General features: G+C 30.6%; 1 pseudogene; it reads right to left on the reverse strand.

The window, feature by feature from the left end:
* Window positions 1-9,313: 9,313 nt before the first annotated feature.
* On the reverse strand, window positions 9,314-9,908 carry LOC149230615 (EPIDERMAL PATTERNING FACTOR-like protein 4; annotated as a pseudogene).
* Between the last annotated feature and the right edge of the window lie 1,833 nt (window positions 9,909-11,741).

Genomic DNA, 11,741 nt, shown 5'->3' on the forward strand with positions numbered 1-11,741 from the left:
ATTACATGCCCCCTCTCTCTCTCTCTTAAATGTTATATATCAACTCCATATTAATAATGAAATATAGGAATTTTTTTAATTTCAGTTACGTTACTTTCCTTGATGATGGTGATGATGATTAACCTCTACTAAGACCAATGTGGGCTATTCTACCCTAAGAAGGTAAGAGATTAATTATGACTCTCTAATATTTTAGGTCTATGATGAAAATTAAGAGAAATAAGTTCTCCAAGATCACTATAGTTTGTTGACTTAACAAGTCAAAAAGGTTGACAAATTCTTTCATCCTAGGTTGATTTGGAAATAGACCAATGTTCTCTGTTAAGATTTCATAAGAACTAGTTTTTATCTTTGCAAAAATCAATTTCTTCTTAGTACTAGTCAAGACAAATAGAATATTCTAGTTAGCAAGGGTGGGATTGATCTTCTCCTTATAATATCTTAGCTTACTTTCCCCTCTAGCTCCTTATCATTCCACAATTTATCCTTAAATTTGGAGGTAACAATATTTTTAATACTATCCTTATTCTCCGAGATGATCTCCTCTTTTATCCCCTAGTATTCAAGCCTAGACTAGGCATCCTTATTCCATCCCCACTTGAAATAAAGGTGGGGGTTTTGGCTAGAGTTGGAAGCAATTTTGGGACGCATCTTCCCTTCCATATTGTAAAGTGTTTCCTTATGCATCAAATACCTTAAACATAACCATGTTTTCAATGGGGTAAAAGCTAGCTTCGATCAAGAGGATAGGATAGGTAATATTTCCTATAATATTGAGGTTGTAGATTATAAATTTATTTTAAATCATCTCAATATTCCTCCATGAATCTATGGATATAATGTAACCCTACACCTGACATACATAGAAAATAATAGTGGTAACGAGAGTCTCAAAGAGGAGCCTTTTTTAACTCCAAATCTAGAGATAATAAGCTTTCCATCAATCCTTTTCTCAATTATGAGCTTATGATGAGTGTAAAGTTATGTTATTTAATATGGACATTGAAATATTTTATTTATAGTTCACACACATAGAACAAACATATCAAAATAAACATAGAATGAATTACACATCATGCAATATAAAGGTGATATAAAATTAAGGTAGAAATTTAAGTATTTTATTTATGATGAGCATTAACATTTTTTCTACTACAATTTTTCAATTTGTTAATATATTTATTACTTTATTATTTTTGAATATAATGTTTTGTGACAACACCTCCCTTATACTAAATTATAGAACACACTTAATACCATTTTATTAACTAGGAATAATATTGCATCAAACTCATCTTCTCAATTTCAATGGGGCAAAAGCTAGCTTCGATCAAGAGGATATGATAGGGAATATTTCCTTTTAATATTGAGGTTGTAGATTATAAATTTATTTTAAATCATCTCGATATTCCTCCATGAATATATGCATACACTACAACCCTACACATCACATACATATACAATAACACCTCATATACGTATAAAATAGCAGTGATAACGAGAATCTCAAAGAGGAGCATTTTTTTACTCCAAGTCAAGAGATAATAAGCCTCCCATCCTCCAAAAATCCTTTTCTCAATTATGAGCTAATGATTAGTGTAAAATTATGTTATTTAATATGGACATTGAAATATTTTATTTATTGTTCACACACACAACTAACATACCAAACTAAACATAGAATGAGTTACACATCATGCAATATAAAGATGATGTAAACTTAAGGTATAAATTGAAGTATTTTATTTATGATAGGCATTAACTTTTTTTTACTACTATTTTTCAATTTTTTAAGATATTTATTACTTTTTTATTTTTTAATATAATGTTTTGTTGCAATATCTCCCTTATACTAAATTATAGAGCACACTTAATACAATTTTATTAACTAGGACTAATATTATGTTAAACAGATTTTCTCTATTTCAATGGGGTAAAAGCTAGCTCCGATCAAGAGGATATGATAGGCAATATTTCCTTTAATCTTGAGGTTGTAGATTATAAATTTCTTTTAAATCATCTTGATATTCCTCCATGAATCTATGGATATACTACAACCCTACACATCACATACATAAACAATAACATCTCACATACATATAAAATAACAGTGGTGATGAGAGTCTCAAACAAGAGCTTTTTTTACTCCAAATACAGAGATAATAAGCTTTCCATCCTCCAATAATACTTTTCTCAGTTGTGAGTTGATGATGAGTGTAGTACTATGTTATTTAATATGGACATTGAAACATTTTATTTGTAGTTCACACAGAAATAACACACATATCAAACTAAACGTAGAATGAATTACACATCATGCAATATAAAGATGATATGAAATTAAGGTAAAAATTGAAGTATTTTATATATGATTAGATTTAACTTTTTTTTATTACTATTTTTCAATTTGCTGATATATTCATTACTTTATTATTTTTGAATATAATATTTTGTGACAACATCTCCCTTATACTAAATTATAGAGCACATTTAATACAATTTTATTAACTAGGAATAATATTAACTTAAACACATTTTCTCAATTTCAATGGGGGTAAAAGTTAGCTTCGATCAACAGGATAGAATAGAGAATATTTCCTTTAATCTTGATGTTGTAGATAATAATTTTTTTTAAACCATATCGATATTCCTCCATGAATATATGGATATACTGCAACCCTACACCTCACATACATAAACAGTAACACCTCACATACATATAAAATAATAATGGTGATGAGAGTCTCAAAGACGAGCTTTTTGTTACTCCAAATCAAGAGATAATAATCTTTCCATCCTCTAATAATCCTTTTCTCAATTATGAGCTGATGATGAGTGTAAAATTGTGTTATTTAATATGGACATTGAAATATTTTATTTATAGTTCACAAACACACACACCACACACATATCAAACTAGACATAGAATGAATTACACATCATGCAATATATGTTAACTTATCCTTTGGGATTTTTATTGTATATTGTATAATATGTAATTATTTATACATTCCATTTATTATGGTTAATAAGGTATCGAGACACAACTGTCTCGTACCTAGATTGCATATGTACAAATAAGTAAGTTTATCAATAATATGATGATGTTTCCTTGTGCTCTTTCATTGTGTTATTTCATTAACAATGTAAACTTTGAAACGGGAACTGATATTGCTACCCGTTTTGTCGAGATAGCAAAAAAGTGACCCGATTTTGAAAGGGGTGATGGAGAACACACATGTCTTTTTTAGAGCATAGTTTTTGGCACTTTAAATTTTTTTATGTACATTATATTTTAGAATGGTAGTGATTTTCATGTTGATTTTAAAAAGTAGTAATTCTGCAACATGCCTTTTTCTTAAAAGACCTATTTTTTGACTTTAAATTTTCTAATGTATGACATGTAAATAATTATTTTTTAAATTTAATAATTTTTTAAGTGGTCTTCTTCTTCTTCTTTTTTTTTTGTAGTGAGGTTTTTATTGTTTTGCATATTTAAAGAAGAAGGTTGATATTTTGAATTTTTGATATTCTACATATTTATACATCGTTAATTAATATTTCAATCCAAATGAAATAATTGTCTCTAAAAAACAATAATTCTTAACAATTGACAAAAAAAATAACCATCTTTAACATAAATAACTAAAAAACTACACGTTTTGATAATTTTTTGTAATTTTTTGCTAGAGATGACATGTCAAAATCACAATTTTTATAGGAAAAATTTAACTAAAAATGGTTAAATAATAGTTTTTTTTTATGAATTTCATGTCAAAAAATAATAATAATCATTTTTTTTCAAAAAATAATGATTAACATAAAAATGAATGAGAAAATCACATAATACAAATATTGATCACATAAAAACCTTAATTGAGTGCTTATTCTTCTCATAAAATGTCAAAGTCAAAACATTACAAGTATAACTAATTAATAGTTTCCAAAAATGAGCTTGATTTCCAAGCATAAATTAAATTTAATCAACAATGTCACGTAATCCAAACTCTTCGTCCTCTCGAGTTTCATCATTGTCTTCTTCCACAATAATTTCTGCTTCATTTTGCTCATTTTCATCCCCTAATGGATCTTTCATGTCTGCAAATCTCCCAATGTATGCCTTTCCAATCATTCCATGTAATGGTGGTTGGGGTTCCTTTTCCTTTTTCCCCACGTGTGATTCACTAAAGTCCCCTTTCTTCAACCCAATTTCTTTCATTTCATCTCGAAAAAAATGAAGAGCATTAATTCTTTGCTAACTAAAATTGCACTGTATTGGATATTTTTCAATGGCAATGCAATTTCTTCCTTTTTGAAGGCAACATGCTAGTGTTGTGCCTAATTATGAAGCACAAAATAAAAAATGAATTAAATTAGTACAATGACATATAAATTAATAAATAACATACTGAAATTCAATTCCATATAATAAAACTTACATGAGCCATAAAATAATTCCAAAACCCAATCTCCTTCATTTGACTACTGTAAAAAATGGCTAAATCAAGCTCCTAAATAACATTGGGTTACACTATTTAAGTGCTCAAACGTCTTGATCGAGTGCTTAAAAAGGGCTCAATCAAGCAATCATTTTTTCCACCCAAATGTGCCATCTCTTGCCAAAAAGTGTAACCTAGTTCCATGCTTTAACCCTTATAGACTATGAATTCTAACAATCTATATCCTTATTATTATTATTAAATTTTAAGGTCATAGCCAAGCCAAACACCAAATTGGTGTATGAGACCCCCTTGTTTGTGGGACAAGAGACGCACCTCCACACAACAATTTGATTATTATGTCTATGAAGGCATACTTACTCTAACCCCTTGTCGTTTTTGAACCTATCACCTCTTAGGAGGAAAAACATGCTCTTAATCATTAGGCCTATTCACGCTCTAAGAAAGTGGATTTGATTAGCTAAATATAGTAATCTAGAAACTCACAATTATAACTCATGATCACAATATATAACACACATGTAATACACATGTAAGATTACAAATTATGATAATATGTTTGAGAATACAAGCATAACTATTTCCCTTTATGCATCTCCAATGGGAATGTAATTATGAACTAGGACATTCATGCATGTTCTTTTTTCCATTAAGACGTTCATGCAAGTTAGTAAATTGGCGGAAACAAAAAAGTTGGATAAAGGACTTTGGTTAACTATTATGTAGTCAAAGAAATCACTTTTGGTTAAATCATGATCATTCATTATTTAAAATATAATATTTAACTATATATAGATACAACAAACTTTTTGTTGACTTCATCATAGAGACGGTATGCTTTGGAGGTGTTTGAATACCCCAGGAAGATACACTTACGACTTCTTGCACCAGGTTTGTTTCTATGTACCTTTGGTATCAAGGCATAACAAGTGGAACCAAAGACCCTGAGATGCTTTACCAAAGGAATGTGCCCATACCACATTTCATAAGGACTCTTGTTTCTGATAGCATTAGATGGCCATCTATTCTCTATATATACAGCACATAGAAATGCATCAACCCAAAACATCATTTTTACATTTTCGAAGAACAGCATGGAGCGTACCATATTTAAGATTGTCCTATTCATTCTTTCAGCTACATTGTTCTGTTGGGGATTATAAGGCACAATTGTTTGATGTTTGATCCAATATTGGAGAAGATAGTTTCAAATTCATTTGAAGTGCATTATTTTCCATTATCAGTGCGAATAGAGCCAATATGAGATTGTGCATCATTTTCAATCCATGTATGAAAGTTCTTCAATGTTTGAAAAGCATCAGATTTATTCTTCAATAAATAAACCCAACACATTCTAGTGTAGTCATCAATAAATGTCATCATATATTTATCTCCATTTGCAAAAGGAACAAGCATTGGACCACATAAATCTGACTGAATGAGTTCAAGTTTTCTATGTGCTCTTGAACCTGAATCATGAAAAGACTGTTTTCTATGCTTTCCTAGAATGCAAGCATCACATTGCTTAAGTTTTCTAGGAATTGTAGGAAAACTAGTAACACCATTTTTCTTCAACAAGAGGAGGCTGTCATAGTTCAAATGTCCAAATCTAGCATGTCATAATAAACATGATGGAAATGTACCTTCTTCATAATGAGAATTTTATGAGAAATGTTGTGCATGAGTAGAGGTACCTTGCAGCTTGAGAAGCCTTTCTTCTTCTATCCCCATCATGGCAAGTGAGTGGTCAAATGCTTTTCTCACCTCAAGCTGGCCATCAAGCATATGAATGGAGTGACCTCCCTCGTGGATGTGGACCAAGGAAATCAAGTTTCTCCTCAGCTATGGGAGATATAGAACACGATGCAGAAGAAAGTCTGGAAGACTAGGCAATTTAAGCCTGATTGTGCCAAGCCCTAATGGCTTGAGTTTTGATTGGTTTGCAAAGTATATTGCTCCATCAACATTGTCAATAAATTCTTCAAAAAAATCTTTTCTATAAGTTGTGTGGCAAGTTGCTCCTAAATCAAGCAACCATTCATTTTTCGAAGAAGCAAGTGAAGCATTAGATAAGTCTTCATTTACTCTAATATTACATTGTGGCACAACATAATGACAAGATTGTTTCTCTTCTTTAGCTTGATTAGCGTTTTCTTTAGCTTCTTTTTCATATTCCTAACCCTAATTTTGTAAATTTGGTTCCTCGTAAAGTAGTTCCTTGCCATGTGTATCTGAAGTTTGGTGTTCCTATTGGCATTATTCAAGAGCATCTCTAGGTTCTCATTGACCCTGCCAAGCCAATACTCTTTGTCCTTTTCAGGATGAGCTATTATGGTATCCTCAATGTCTTGTTGACCTAGTCGAGGAGATGGCTCACTCTCATTTCCTTTCTACCTTTTTAGTCTTCTTATCTTTGGCCTCCTTGGTTTGATTTGAAACTCTTTATCCTCAAGTTGCTCCACCCTTATTACAACCTTAATTTTATCACGCAACGTTACATCTTCATGAGGAGAGAAATGTACCTTACAAAACTCTTTGAACACGTTTTCCCTAATTACTACTCCCATGATGATGAGTATGGTGATGACATGACTCCTATATGATGCATTGATGATATGACCTAATGATGACACCTAATGGATATCTATGACCATGATTAAATATATTTGAAACCTTGCAGTATGCATGACAAAGATATGATGACCTTTAGTGATGACCAAGACACTCCCTTGGTGACCTATCAGAAGGAGTGATGAGAAGACCATGACATCATTTTATGACCATGAGCATGGAGGGGAGTAGTAATGACCTAGAACTAACCAATGATCAAATTTTATATTAAATTTTATTTGAAAATATAACAATTTGACCTAATGACCCTATCAACCACATGGAAATATTACATTTGATCACTAGTGACTCGTAGACACTAGCATCGGCTCCAAATGGGGATGGAACCTCCTTTGGGAGGTGTCAAGAACACTGTAGACCAGGTATCGTCATCCATTGGGTGGTGAAGTCAAAATAAAACAATTGACACTCAAAATACTAACTCACTAAACTTAAGAAAAACTGAAATTGACTTGACTTGATTGAAAAACTTGACTACTAACTGAACTTACTTACACATGGCAAAAAACATTATGGATATATTGCAACTCTACACCTCAGATGCATATAAAATAACATGGGTGACTAGAGTCTCAAAGAGGAACCTTTTATTACTCCAGATCCAGAGATAATAAGCTTTCCATCCTCCAAAAATACTTTTCTCAATGCTATAATTAGGGTTGAGCCGATGATGAGGATAAAATTATGTTATTTAATATGGACATTGAAACATTTTATTTATAGTTCTCTCATAGACGCAAACATATCAAACTAAACATAGAATGAATTACACATCGTGCAATATAAAGATATAAAATTAACGTTGAAATTGAAGTATTTTATTATGATTGGAATTAACTTTTTTTGTTATTACTATTTTTAGATTTTTTAATTTAATTATTGCTATATTATTTTTGAATATAATGTTATATGACAATATCTTCATTATACTAAATTATAATCCACAATAAATACATTTTTATTAAGTAGAAATAATATTACTTTAAACACTTTTTTTGGTTTTCTTCAATTTTAATTTTTAATAATGCAAATTTTCTCTAATCTTAATATTTATTTTCTTTTAACTTTTAATCTGTTTTGATGATGCACATAGCCTAGGGAATTTCATACATTATACCTAGTATTTAAAAAAAACGATTGTAAACAACATAATCTTCCTATATATTCCTATATTATATATAGTATTAAAAAAAATTAACAATATAATCTTCTACTATGAATATTTGAATACACATATTTTTTTTAATCAAATTATTATATAAGATAAATATAGATAAAAACTTCAAAGTATAATACACAATTTATAATTGGCTCATCATTTTATACAAATATTGAAATGAATGATATTTTACGATAATATAAAAAAATATTTCAAAATTTTATTTCAATCAAATCAATGAAATTTATATTTAACAACTTGTAATTATTAGTTAAAAAACAACCTTAAAATACATCCTTATAAATTTCAATCACATTTAAGAACTATTTTCTAAATAACTAAATAAAATTTAAATTACCATATTTAAATCAAAACCTATATTTAACTTTTAATAAAATCATTTTATTCATCGTCAACTAATAATTCAAAACCCATTGAGATGATAATAAAATTTGAGTTACCATAAATAAATCAAAACTTATATTTATCTTTAATAAATTCAAATCATTTACTATAAAGAAACTATTCCTAAAACGTAAAATACATCTTTACAAGTGTGAAACATATTCAAAATTATAATTACCAGTCATTCAACACTTTTTAATATAATACTAAAAAATATTATTACCGTGCCATGTTTTAATCATGAATCAAAAACCCATTTTAAATATTGAATTACTTATTTACCAATTATAGAACAATTGCACTAAACTCACGTACAGTTCATACAAATTTTTTGGGCATTCACATTTTGTTCATCCATGAAAATAAGATGGTTTCAGATATTCACCAGTTACTTGAAAGGCCACAATAAAATTCATTAGAGCTGAAGATCATGAAGAAAAACAAATTAAACTGACAAAACAGTTAAGCAAAACTAATGGACCCATGAGCCGTCAAAGTTCTGCAAAATTGATTGATAATAAAAACTAAAATTCGTTATTTCAAACAAAAGAATTTATGTAAGTAGAAAGACATGCGTTCCATGGTCTCTGATTTCTGCAAAAGGTGGCGGTGAGTCGAACAGTTTTGCGAGCGCTCAAATACGAGGTGGTTGGTAGTATCATGGGTTAAAGATTTTGTTGCCGCATCCGCATTTCCACAACACGGGATAGTAATCCTCTACACGTTTTAGAATGCACTGCAGTTTTGGAGTGACGGCGCACTGCACAGGCTTACAAGGGTTGCACCCCTCGCATTTAGCAACGCATGATGGCGGCGGGGAGCCAATAAGCACCCCTCGCAATGCGACCTCGCTTCTAACCTCTCCCATCACCTGTAACATCCGTTTTTATCATTCAATTGTACACCAGTATCTTCAATCCAATCCAATACACATTTACATAATAGATTCCGTATTTAATATCAAAGATTCCAGAGAAAACATGGATTTCAGAAACGAAAGATTACAGGGAAAGCAACGCCACGACGTTCCGACGAAAACGTGGTTTGTTATCACTAATTTCTCTCCCAGCGATCTCTGCATTATCGAAAGGGTTACTGTATCATATTGGTGTTTTTGCAGGCAAACATTTTGTGCAAAATAAATTGAAAACCCAATGAATATTTTATGTAAAGTACGCACCCCTAAAGCTCAATAATATTAAAACAGAAACCAGGATCTTCATCCCGGCATAACGTGAAAATCCAGCTTCCATAACCGCGCCTTTTTCTATATCTCAGCAGAAACCTCTTTGAAGATCGGAGAGAAATTATGGAGCAGAATGTACTCTTTACTCTCTGCCAAAGATTGAATAGAATTTGTGAAACAGGAGGCTCTCATCAATATTCAAAATAGTTAAATAAATTATATAAAAAACATCACAGAAAATAACTGGAGTCAAAGTCAACTAAACTGAAGTAAATCTAAACAAACAACACAGGAGATGACACCTACAAACAAGATGACACCACACCTACAAACAAGATGACATCTACAAACAACAGAAATAAGTACGATGACACCTAACAAAATATGATTAGTATCTCAACACCCTCAGCATAAATCTATTTGAATAAGGTATTCTCCCAGCAAATTCTCTTTGTATAATGTATGCAGAAGTCTATTTGAACAAGGTATTCTCCCAGCAAAATCTCTTTGTATAATGTATGCAGAAGTCTATTTGAACAAGGTATTCTCCCAGCAAAATCTGTGTGTCCGAATATTGTATATATTGAATCTAAAGAGCTACGATGCTAATAATAAAAGGGAAAAAGAAAATTATAAAAACAAAAATTACGCATAAATCATACAAGCAAGTCCTATTGAAGAATCTGAAGAGCTACGATGCTAATAAGCATAAAAACAAAAATAACGCATAAAGCATATAAGCAAGTCATAGTGAACCTTGAGAGCTACTATCCAAATCCAAAGAAAAATAAAGCAAAAATTAAATAAAAGAAAAAGAAAAACGATATAGAAACATATAACACAAATCATTAAGCGTAATTTTTATCATTTTGGGAAAAAAATTATTGATATTTTCAGGATTATTTATTATAATTTAAATAATAAAAAAATATATATAAAGAGATAGACAAGTGCATTTTTGGTTGGGCAAAAAAAATGTTGGGAATAATGCTTAATTAGTTATGTAAATTTCTATTTAGTGTTCTATTAAGGCAGCAAATTGTTAGCTGCAATAGTGCTGGAAATTACCTGTAATGTCAATAGATTTGTTTCAGAGTAGATTTTAGTAATAGTTGAGTAGATTTTAGTAATAGTTTTACTATATAATAATGTAGTTAATAGCTCAATTAATATATGAGATTTGCAGCATTTTTTAGCTCACACAGTAACTGTTTTTCTTAAATTTTTTTATATGTATTTTTCTTCATAGTATTGTTGGCTTCTCAATTGGTTTGAAATAATTCATTTCATATTCTACAAGTGGTATCGGAGCAGGTAAAATTATTTTGGGTTAAAGTTGTATTGTTGGAATTTGGCCAAAGTTAATCATGTCGAATTCTAACCAGATGCTAGTTTCAGAATTTGATGGCAACGATTATGATTATTTATTGCATTAAGATGCTAACCTTTTTGATTGGAAAAGATTTGTGGGAGATTGTTGAATCAGGATATGAGGAGCCAACTGATTGGAATGCTCTTACAGCTAATGAAAGAACAGCGAGAAAGGAAGCAAGGAAGAAGAATGCTCAAGCTTTGTTTCACATTCAAATAGCTCTTGATAAGAGCTTATTTTCAAGAATATCAGGAGAAAAAACCGCCAAAGCTGCCTGGGAGACTCTACAAGAAGCTTACCAAGGTAGTGATCAAGTTAAGGTGGTCAAGCTTCAGACATTGAGGCGAGAGTTCGAGAATTCGAAGATGCAAGAAGCTGAAAGTATCAGTGACTATTGTGTGAGAGTCAAAGATGTGGTCAATAAAATGGCTACACTTGGAGAAGCTGTAAGTAATGAAGTTTTAATTAAAAAAGTATTGAGATCTTTAACACATAGATGGAATCATGTTGCAATAATCATGGAAGAAA

This window comes from Pinus tabuliformis, chromosome J (assembly GCF_031772625.1).
Source record: "Pinus tabuliformis cultivar Carrire ecotype Pingquan chromosome J, CPIR1, whole genome shotgun sequence".
NCBI classification, from domain to species: Eukaryota; Viridiplantae; Streptophyta; class Pinopsida; order Pinales; family Pinaceae; genus Pinus; species Pinus tabuliformis.